Raw genomic sequence first — 12568 nt, forward strand, 5'->3', positions numbered from 1 at the left:
CATGGGTACAAGTAATTGTAAATGACAAAAGTGGTCCCTTCATATGTTTCCAGAACTAAATATTATAGAATGAGCTTAACGGGACAAGGCAGTAATAAAATGTATGATAACCTGCAGTTAGAGCACTTCAATTTCTGATCAGAAAAACAGGAGAATGCAGTCATTTGCTGAGCTGGATTGAGAGAAAGTAAATATAACATAAAGGTGCAGACGTGCAACAGAAGTTGGACCACCGGTAATAATGCATGACTCGCTGTTGGGCTATTCCCTCATGTTATGAACTGGCAACTGGGGATGAGGCTCAAGGATGCCTGTTTCACCAATTAGAATTTGGATATTTTAAAAAAGTGAGATTTAAGATACTTTTAGATGCATACATAGGGGTCGATTACGATGGCGGTGAATCCGTATCCTCCGGGCCGGTGGAAGCCACCGCCAGCCCGGAGGATGTGGATTCACCGCCGCGGCACAGAAAACACCCACCGCCAGATTATGATGGCCGTGGGATCAGCGGCGGTCAGCAGGTCCGTCCGTCGCTGATCCGCGGATTGCGGACCGCAATATGGTGGCGGTGTCTGCAAGACACCGCCATCCACATTAGGATGGGTGCGGAAACATGCTTTTCCGCCGTGGAAAAGCATGTGTTCCTTTGCTTCTGGGGGCCCCTTGTGGGCCCCAAGGGTGTTGTGGGGTGGGGGGTGCACATGGGGGTACCGATGGTACCCCCCTGCAGTTACATGCACAATGCAGCAGGCACCGCGCGGTGCCTGCCGCTTTGTGCATGCAAATGCACAGCCTGCACTTTTAATTTTGCGGAGGGTGCTGCTTAAAGCAGCACCCGCCGCAATTTTAAATATACGGGATGTGACCACCAGGGTGGCGGTCACATCCTAATTGCAATGGAGGGAATGCCGCTGCCCCTAAGGACGGTCCCTCCACCTCGGGGGTGGCGGACGGATGCAAGTCCGTCCACCATCATAATCGACCCCCAAGTTTGGTCCAGCATCCGGATAAAAATTGGGATTGGCCGTATTAGCTTTTATACATCTCTCCAATTTAACCCCCTCCTGACGGCTATATTTCATGATTCCCATATTAGGTGCTCCAAAAAGGAAGGCCCATTTATTCTTGGGGAGTTTTTGAAGATAAAGGCTTAACCACCTTTGAAGTTGTAAAGACTAACTTTAACCTAGGAAGTCAAGAGTTTTTTACATTTCTGCAAATCAGGGACTTTATAGGGAAAAAGGAGGGGGGCGAGAGGGGTTTGGTAGGGTCGAACTGTTGGACCTGCTAACTGAGAGAAAGCCATCTATTGGAGCTATCTGTAAGATGTTAAAAGATAGGATGGGGGATGACCCGGTGTTAGACCTGGCACCTTGGCGTGAGTTTCCCTTCCACTTTTTTCTGATGTGCCTCAGATGTTTTTGCTGGTGTCCGCTGCTCAGGGCACTGCGCCAGGTCCAATCCGTACCACAGTGCAAGTGCTCCCAATGTAAAGTGTAACTGTGATTGATTTCCATGATTGGTTCATTGAATTTACTGTCAGTCTCCAGTAAAGTGCACCAGGAGTGCCAGGGCTTGTAAATGCCAATACTGCTAGTGGGCCTGCAGCGCTGTTTGCGCCACCCACAGAAGCAGCCTTTTAAACTGTGTCTAGGGTCTGCCATTGCAGAACCTGCGTGCAGTCTGGTACTGTCATGCTGGCTGGGCAAGCGCACACACTTGCCAGCCTCTAAACCTTCCCTTTACCTCATATTAGTCACCCCTATGGTAGGCCCAAGGGCAGGGTGCATTGTAAGTGTAAGGTGGGACATGCCCTGATGTGTGTGGCATGTCCTAATAGTGAATTACAGCCAAATTCGTTTTTCACTATTGTAAGGCTACCTGTTCTCTTAGGCCAAGATGGGCTGCTGGAATTATTACACTCTATAATCCCAGCAGGCTCAGGGAACATGGTAGAAAGTCAAGTTTAGTATGCATGAACTCAGAATAATAAAATACTTCTTTTAGTAAAGTTTATTTTAATATCCTGTGTTTGCAAATGCTACTTTTAGAAAGTTGTACAAAAGGGGGTGGTGATGGACGGAGCATCTGAACCAATCAAACACTCACACCCAGTCAAAAGATCTGGGTTTGATCCATCACCGTTCTTTAGCCCACTCGGCCACCCCAGTTCAGACATTGTCATATGCGAATCAGTCTGACCCTGTGCCTCATGGGAACAGTCCAGCCCGAACTGCCAAGCCATGCCTTCCCTGGACGTGAAACAAGCTTCCGAGGACCGGTTTCTGGCATTACAGCCGTCTTCAGCCCGGCTTGCTTGAATCCAGTGGCAAAGTGAGCAAGGGACTCACGTCTGAGCATATCCTGCCACACTTATCGCGGCGAAAGCGGTACAAAAGGGAGTGGTGATGGACGGAGCATCTGAACCAATCAAACACTCACACCCAGTCAAAAGATCTGGGTTTGATCCATCACCGTTCTTTAGCCCACTCTGCCACCCCAGTTCAGACATGGCTATATGCAAATCAGTCTGACCCTGTGCCTCATGGGAACAGTCCAGCCTGAACTGCCAAGCCATGCCTTCCCTGGACCGGGAACAAGCTTCCGAGGACCGGTTTCTGGTATTACAGCCGTCTTCAGCCCGGTTTGCTTGAATCCAGTGGCAAAGTGAGCAAGGGACTCATGTCTGAGCATACCCTGCCACACTTATGACGGCCAAAGCGGTACAAAAGGGGGTGGTGATGGACGGAGCATCTGAACCAATCAAACACTCACATTCAGTCAAAAGATCTGGGTTTGATCCATCACCGTTCTTTAGCCCACTCTGCCACCCCAGTTCAGACATGGCTATATGCAAATCAGTCTGAACCTATGCCTCATGGGAACAGTCCAGCCCGAATTGCCAAGCCATGCCTTCCCTGGACCGGAAACAAGCTTCCGAGGACCGGTTTCTGGCATTACAGCCGTCTTCAGCCCGGCTTGCTTGAATCCAGTGGCAAAGTGAGCAAGGGACTCACGTCTGAGCATACCCTGCCACACTTACGGAGGCCAAAGTGGTACAAAAGGGGGTGGTGATGTATGGAGCATCTGAACCAATCAAACACTCACACCTAGTCAAAAGATCTGGGTTTGATCCATCACCGTTCTTTAGCCCACTCTGCCACCCCAGTTCAGACATGGCTATATGCAAATCAGTCTGACCCTGTGCCTCATGGGAACAGTCCAGCCCGAACTGCCAAGCCATGCCTTCCCTGGACGGGAAACAAGCTTCTGAGGACCGGTTTCTGGCATTACAGCCGTCTACAGCCCGGCTTGCTTGAATCCAGTGGCAAAGTGAGCAAGGGACTCACGTCTGAGGGATCACTGACATAATATAGAATGACAAAATATAGACTTACCAAAATATAGTCACCAAAATATAGAATGCCAAAATATCGAATTCCTATCTACAAACAGGTAAGTACAAAAATATCGAATCCAAAATATAGTCTGTAAAAAATATAGTCAGTCAAAATATCGATTTTTTTTAAATGTCTTAAAAGTAATTTAAAATTAATGAAATAATAAATATAATTAACTAAAACATACTTAAAAATACTCAAATAACCTTAAAATCAAGATATAATTAATTTAAGTTATTAATAAAAAATTTACAATATTTTACCGTAGGATAGCAGGAGGGTAACATTTAATATTACCACTCCAGTGAGTGCAACAGTAGGGAAAGCGTTGGATAGCGTAGGGGTAAAAAATACTATTCCCACTCCAGTGAGTGCAACAGTAGGGAAAGCGTTGGATAGCGTAGGGGTAAAAAATACTATTCCTACTCCAGAGAGTGCAACAGTAGGGAAAGCTTTGGATAGCGTAGGGGTAAAAATTACTATTCCCACTCCAGAGAGTGCAACAGTAGGGAAAGCGTTGGATAGCGTAGGGGTAAAAAATACTATTCCCACTCCAGTGAGTGCAACAGTAGGGAAAGCGTTGGATAGCGTAGGGGTAAAAAATACTATTCCCACTCCAGAGAGTGCAACAGTAGGGAAAGCGTTGGATAGCGTAGGGGTAAAAATTACTATTCCCACTCCAGAGAGTGCAACAGTAGGGAAAGTGTTGGATAGCGTAGGGGTAAAAAATACTATTCCCACTCCAGAGAGTGCAACAGTAGGGAAAGCGTTGGATAGCGGGAGGGTGAAAATTACTATTCCCACTCCAGTTAGTTTAACAGTACGGAAAGTAATGATTTAATATATTATTAAGAAATAAATTAAATATCAATACCAATAAAACATTAATTGAAATTAATAACCAATTTAATATTATGTAATAATTAATTAGAAATACAACTACATATTAGTTATTAAAAATTAATAACCTATTCATAATTATTTAACAACTAATTAATTTTCAATAACACAAACTAATTAATAATAAAAATTAATACCAATTAAAAATTAACAGTAAATGAATTATCAATACACAAAAACTATTTTTAATATGTAATTAATTACAATTACATTACTTCCCACCCTATTCCCCTATAAACCCACAGAAAATACATTAATACAATGATCATAATTATCAAATATTTAATTAATACAAAATAATTACCAATTAATAAAAATTAATTGCCAATTAATAGAAATTAATTACCAATTAAAAATTAATTAACAATACATTTAAAATCAATACCAATAAATGAAAAATAATATTTACTTAATTACAATTAAATTACTTCCCACCCTATACCCCTATAAACCCACAATCCGCTACAGAAAATAAATTTAGAAAATTAACATAATTAACAATTAATCAATTAATACAAATTAATTGGCAATTAATAAAAATTAATTACCAATTAAAAAATAACAATAAATTCAAAATGAATACCAATAAATAAATAAAAATATTTAATTAATTACAATTAAATTACTTCCCACCCTATTCCCCTATAAACCCACAACCCGCTACAGAACTAGAAAGCAAAATTTAATTAAAAATTAATAATAATTGCTAAAAATTAATATTTAATTTAATATAATTAAATTACTTCCCACCCTATTCCACTATAAACCCACAACCCGCTACAGAATTAAATTACGCAAAAATTAAATAACAAAAAATTCATTACTTAAAATACATTAAACATACATTACAACAATTAATATACACTTTTCACACATATACTAACATACAAAACACTTTAAAAAAATTGATATTATTAAAAAATCGATATATTTAATGCCTATATTGTTTACTTCGATATTTTGACTTCTATATTTTGAAAATCGATATTACTTACCTTAAATTCAATATTTTTAACCACTATATTGTGTCCATTCGATATTTTGTCCATTCTATATTTTTACTTCGATATTATGTCCATTCTATATTTCGGAATCGATATTATGACTGTTTACCACGTCTGAGCATACCCTGCCACACTTATGGCGGATAAAGCGGTACAAAAGGGGGTGGTGATGGACGGAGCATCTGAACCAATCAAACACTCACACCCAGTCAAACGATCAGGGTTTGGTCCATCACCGTTCTTTAGCCCACTCTGCCACCCCAGTTCAGACATGGCTATATGCAAATCAGTCTGACCCTGTGCCTCATGGGAACAGTCCAGCCCGAACTGGCAAGCCATGCCTTCCCTGGACCGGAAACAAGCTTCCGAGGACCGGTTTCTGGCATTACAGCCGTCTTCAGCCCGGCTTGCTTGAATCCAGTGGCAAAGTGAGCAAGGGACTCACGTCTGAGCATACCCTGCCACACTTATGGCAGCCAAAGCGGTACAACAGACAGCCCCCACCGGACAAACAGACCCAGAGAACAGACTCCGTGAAGCCCGGACGCCTCGGGTGCCAGCCTCGCTCTACCCAGGAGCCGCTGTGCGCCTCGCCTCCACCTTCACGGATACCAAAGCCCCAAGGTACGTCTCGCTCACAACGGCCTCGGGGCCCGCAACGCCTTCTTTCCCCGTTGTACTCTTGATCAAAGCCCGCCTCGCACTGCCTGAGAAACCAAGTGCGCTCCGTAGTACTTTTTGAACCGAGTACGCCTTGCATTGCTTGGAGAGAGGGGTACGGCTCGCACTAGTGAAGGTTGCCCGTACGCGACGTACGCTGCTCACGCTAGATGCGTGAGTCGCGGTAGGGACTCGTCAGTTTCACCCGGGAGAGCGCGCCAGAGCACTCCAAAGCGTCCCCTGAGCCAGAGAGACCCTCAGGGACGACGAAAAGTTGAAAAGGAACCATTTTCATAAACAAAGAGAACACTTGCCTATTTACAAACTGTGGCCTAAGCAAAACGTTATTAATGGTCTTGTGATAAATACTTGCCTGCAGAGATATATTTTTACACAAAGAAGAAGTATTTTTACATAACTGCAGCCTGGTGTCCATTTGTGGGGGGATTGGTATATTTACTGTGTGTGTTATTACAAATGCTTAACTCAGAAACGCCTGAAGAATAGCCTTGGCTGCTCATGCCACGCACCTAGAGGGTGAGCAAGGGTAATTCTAAGGGGTCATCCTTCGCCCTGACTTAGAGGAGAGGGTCCCTGCTTGTCACAAGTGAATACTTGCGCCAACCAGAGACCCCCAATTCTAACATTGGACGCAGCGGTGAGAATTTGCGAATTTGCATTTGTAGTTTACATACAGTGAATAATTGATCACCACATAGTGAGAGCAGACCTATAACGCAGCCACAGATTTCCATTTTTTTATTTTATTGAGACATCTGCCATTACTGAAGCCATGCCTGGCTCAATCCCTGCTGGAAGAACACCCCCTGTCTTCTCTGGAGAAGATGACGTAGATTTGTGAGAAGATACACTGAAGAACTTAACAAATGAGCAGCTGAAAGGACTCTGCGGAAAGTTCAGAATTCTCCAAACAGGATGCAAAAACAAAACCCTGCTTGTCAAGGTGCTGAGAGCCTGGAAGGAGTCAAGGGAACCACAGAATGCGGTTCTGTGTGGACTGCAGAGGACTCAAGTCAGTCATGAAGACTGACGCGCACCCTATCCCCAGAGCTGATGAGCTCATTGATCGGCTAGGGGCTGCCCGGTTCCTCAGCACGTTTGATTTAACGTCTGGGTACTGGCAGATCGCCTTGACCGATGGGACAAAAGAGAGGTCAGCATTCTCTACACCAGATGGGCATTTCCAGTTCCGGGTTATGCCATTTGGAATGAAGAATGCCCCTGCCACCTTCCAGAGACTGGTCAACCAGGTGTTGGCGGGACTAGCTGAGTTCAGCGCCGCCACCCTGGATGACATCGCAGTGTTCAGCAGCACATGGGAAGAACACCTGCGACACCTCTGGGAAGTGTTGATGGCACTGCGCAAGGCAGGCCTCACAATAAAGGCAAGCAAGTGCCAGATTGGGCAGGGTCAGTGGTGTACTTGGGACACCAAGTGGGGAGTGGCAAGGTGGCACCCTTGCAACCCAAAATTGAGACCATCCTGGCTGGGGAACCCCCCAGGACCCAGACTGCAGTTAGAGCCTTCCTGGGGCTCACTGGGTACTACAGGAGGTTTGTCAAGGGCTATGGCACTATTGTGGCCCCCTTGACAGAGCTGACTTCCAAGAAGCAGCCCAGGAATGTGATCTGGACTGACACCTGTCAGAAGGCTTTTGACACCCTGAAAACTGCCATGTGCACGGCGCCCGTGCTCTTGGCCCCTGATTTCTCCAAGGAATTTCTAGTGCAAACAGATGCTTCAGAGCATGGTGTAGGGGCTGTTCTCTCACAGATGACCGAGGAGGGCTGGGACCAACCTGTAGCCTTCATCAGTAGGAGGTTACTTCCCCAGGAACGTAGGTGGAGTGCAATAGAGCGAGAAGCATTTGCTGTGGTCTGGGCGCTGAAGAAACTAAGACCCTACTTACTTGGGTCTCACTTCCGGGTTCAGACAGACCACAGGCCCCTCAGATGGTTGATGCAAATGAGGGGTGAGAACCCAAAACTGTTGAGGTGTTCCATCTCCCTACAGGGTATGGACTTCACAGTGGAACACCGCCCTGGCACAGATCACGCCAATGCTGACGGTCTGTCCAGGTTTTTCCGCCTTAGTGATGAGGAACTCCCTGGGAAAGGGTAGTTCTTCCCACATTTCAGCTGGAGGGGCCACGTGTTAGACCTGGCACCTTGGCTTGAGTTTCCCTTCCACTTTTTGCTGATGTGCCTCAGATGTTTTTGCTGGTGTCCGCTGCTCAGGGCACTGCAGCACGGGCCGCTCTCCCCCCGCCGAGTGAAATCGCCGTGTCACCTCGCTGCATCTCTTTGAGGCCGTGACCAACTGTGTTTCACCATCCCCGCTGAGGGAGAGTCCCGCTCCGTGGAGCCGCTCTCCCCCGCCGAGTGAAATCGTTGTGTCACCTCGCCGCATCTCTTTGAGGCCGTGACCAACTGTGTTTCACCATCCCCGCTGAGGGAGAGTCCCGCTCCGTTGAGCCGCTCTCCCCCCGCCGAGTGAAATCGCCGTGTCACCTCGCCGCATCTCTTTGAGGCCGTGACCGACTGTGTTTCACCATCCCCGCCGAGGGAGAGTCCCGCTCCACTGAGCCGCTCTCCCCCCACCGAGTGAAATCACCGTGTTACCTCGCCGCACAAAGGCTCGCTGGTGTGCCCCCCACACTCCCGCTTGAGGCCCCCACCGGACCAACGGACCCAGAGAACAGACTCCGTGAAGCCCGGATGCCTCGGGTGCCAGCCTCGCTCTACCCAGGAGCCGCTGTGCGCCTCGCCTCCACCTTCGCGGATACCAAAGCCCCAAGGTACGTCTCGCTCACAACGGGCTCGGGGCCCGCAACGCCTTCTTTCCCCGTGGTGCTCTTGATCAAAGCCCACCTCGCACTGCCTGAGAAACCAAGTGTGCTCCGTAGTACTTTTTGAACCGAGTACACCTCGCATTGCTTGGAGAGCGGGGTACGGCTCGCACTAGTGGAGGTTGCCCTTACGCGACGTACGCTGCTCACGCTAGATGCGTGAGTCGCGGTAGGGTCTCGTCAGTTTCACCCGGGAGAGCGCGCCAGAGCGCTCCGAAGCGTCCCCTGAGCCAGAGAGACCCTCAGGGACGAAGAAAAGTTGAAAAGGAACCATTTTGAACTATAAACAAAGAGAACACTTGCCTATTTACAAACTGTGGCCTAAGCAAAACGTTTTTAATGGTCTTGTGATAAATACTTGCCTGCAGAGATATATTTTTTTACATAAAGAAGAAGTATTTTTACATAACTACAGCCTGGTGTCCATTTGTGGGGGGATTGGTATATTTACTGTGTGTGTTATTACAAATGCTTAACTCAGAAACGCCTGAAGAATAGCCTTGGCTGCTCACACCACGCACCTAGCGGGTGAGCAAGGGTAATTCTAAGGGGTCATCCTTCGCCCTGACTTAGAGGAGAGGGTCCCTACTTGTCACAAGTGAATACTTGCGCCAACCAGAGACCCCCAATTCTAACACCTGGACAAGCATATTAAACGTTGGCAGGGGGCATTGCATATGGAGAATGGGGATAGTCTCTCTTCTTTAGATCTGGCTCGCTCGACTTTTCTGTCTGCTAATTTGCAAGCCCAACACTACAAAATTTGGTTTCATCTTTGTATCACACCTGCTAAAATGAGTAAATGGGGAAGAGTTTCCAGTATGAATTGTCCTCGGTGTAAGCTATATTGGGCGGAATTAGTCCATATGTTAGCTGAATGTCTGTGTTTTGGGAACCTGAGGAGGAACATAACCCAATTTTTCAAAGCTAAATTGGATTTGCGGATTGAGGTCACACCCCAATCGATTCTTTTAGGGGTACAAAAAGAGAAAATCCTCCCATAGGCTCAGTCCTTTTTGTTCCTGGCTATGGCAGTATTTTGGCTGTGTTCGGCTACAGCCTGGGTCGATCTCGCCTCCCACATCCTCTAATTAATGGCTGGTACAGCTTATTTCTATCTACCATATAGAAAGGGCAGTTTACGACCAGAATGCTAGACGATCTCGGCAAAGAGGATTGCAAATTTTGGCCCCAACGAGGGAATGGCTGAAGACATTTTCTGAGGGTGAAAGGGTTAGGCAAAGTGGGAGTGGAGTAATGCAGGGTGTACCTTGATACTTGGTAGCATTGCACTGGGTATGGATCTCCTAACTGGATCGGATCGATGCTGGGAATTTATGTGCTCCAAAGTCTTTTTAATCTTTATTTTCTTCTACGTGTTATAGACTATCAAGGACTATAGTTATCTGTCTTTTCTATCTGCCCTTTTTGTATTTTGGTTGGCTTTGATGGGGTGGGAGGGGGGCGTTGGGTTTGGTTAAAAACCTTAAAACTCATTAAAGAATAAAAAAAGAAAAAATAGGTTTTTGCCTACCTATTTATTTTGCTCCTGTGCACAAAATGTCACACATGATCATAAGATGTTCTTGCCTACCTTACTTCTATTTTAGTTTGATGCTGGACATATTTACAATACTACCTGGTATCTACCTACCTCCTAAAGAGCCTAAAGAAGACCTCTCCAGCCCTTCCCCATTACAATAGTAAAAGGACTAGGAAAATCAGGAGCAGAATCACACAGATGCAGCTGGTAATTCACGTCCATTTGCACATACTTCTTTATGCAAGGCACCTCCACTCTAACAGAGGCTCCAGTACAAGGGGCAGCCAAGATGACTTACCCATATCTTAACACCCGACTCAAAACTTGGGAGATTCCGCCCCAACACATGGAGAATAATGTATCATTTACACCTCTTAAATAATGCGGGAAAAAAATCAAACACCACCTTCTCAAACAACTTCCGGAAACACTTATAGGTGATACCTACCATAGCATGGTCAATGGAAACATGAAAACTACTCTCATTTTCTACTCTAAACACCCTGCAAAATGGAGGAACACCTTCCTTCTGCACCTTCAAAATGCAAAAACAACCAAAATTCCCTATGGTACTAAACTCACTACTACCCTTTCCCAATATTTTAGAGGTGAGATCTGCATATCTTCAGGATGGGAAACATACTAATTCAAGCAGTAGACCATCACCTCTCTATCTTTGACCGTCATTTCCAATCCCTTCTCACCTCTCTAACTCAACTTGAACCTACCCCCCTCCCAACCCCTACCCCACACCCCGGTATAATTGGCCAGAACTCAATTGTTTACAGGTCTCCACCACCACACTAAGCTTCAATGCCGCTTCACCTGATTCGTGCCACTGTCAAGTAAGCTTCAGTCATTCTCCCACTGCACCCTCCACAACCAATGACCTCATCGAAACACAGCCCCATGTTGCTCACAGTAGGTACAAGAAAAAACATCTCAATTTGAGAATGTTCGACGCTGAGTCCCACTCAAACACTCCCCAGACCATCATCACTGAACCCACATAGCCCAAAGAAGCCCTCCTCATTACCTACCCTGAAGTCACATTTCTCCTCTCGTCAGTTATCATTGCCTAACTTAGACTCAGATCCTGCTATTTGCCAATCTACTCATGAAATAGAACACCTCCATGACATTCTTACCATGTTCCTGCATCGATTAGAACAGAAACTTGATTCTCTAGCTAAAAACCTCTCCATAGTAAAAAATTAAGCATGAGCGTAAAATCCGTTCCGCTCGCGGATTTTGCGGATTTTCGGTAAATTCGCGATCCGCGAACTCCCGCGAATTTACCAAAAATCCGCAAATCCGCGAGCGGCGGATCCGGAGGGTAAAAGTTCAAGCCTTCAAGCTTGAAGAAGTTGTAACTATTTTAGGATGGCGCCGGCAAACTGCCAGCGCCATCCTAAAATAGTTACTAAGTTAGCTTCAACAGGAAGCACAAATATATAAAATAAAGCTGGTGCTCAAGCACCTGCTTTATTTTATCTATTAGTGCTTCCTGTTGAAGCTAACTTAGTAACTACTTCAGGATGGCGCTGGCAGCTTGCCGGCGCCATCTTAAAATAGTTACAGGATATGAAGGGCAGGGTTCATTCTGGCACGATGGTCCGGTCACAAAAATTAAACCTCAACAGGAAGCACTTACAGATATCAATAAAGCATGTGCCCTAGTTGAAGCTCAAATTCAGTGATGCATTCATCAGCCCAAAAACAATCGTGAGCATTGTCGAGGCTGGGCAGGTGTGCTTTCTTCCCAAATCTACCGTCGAAAATCAGCTGTGATGCTGGATAGAGGCCTTTGCATCCTTGACTTTCACGAGCGCAATCCCCTGGCTGTTCCTGTGACCAGGAGCTTCTTTCTCTTAATCTGCTGCTCTGATCGGTCTCCGACCTTTTATACACACCAGAGGCATGTGTGCTCGCATGGAATCCCCACCCGTTTGGCCCCGCCCACAACTTGCGGTGTGAACCGTCTTCCCGCCATTTACCCACTATGATGGACAGTTGAAGCTCAAATTCAGTGATGCATTCATCAGCCCAAAAACAATCGTGAGCATTGTCGAGGCTGGGCAGGTGTGCTTTCTTCCCAAATCTACTGTCGAAAATCAGCTGTGATGCTGGATACAGGCCTTGACTTTCACGAGCGCAATCCGCCCCCAAAAAAAATAAATAAATAAA

The sequence above is a fragment of the Lissotriton helveticus genome, chromosome 5_1, assembly GCF_964261635.1.
Source record: "Lissotriton helveticus chromosome 5_1, aLisHel1.1, whole genome shotgun sequence".
In the NCBI taxonomy this organism is placed as follows: Eukaryota; Metazoa; Chordata; class Amphibia; order Caudata; family Salamandridae; genus Lissotriton; species Lissotriton helveticus.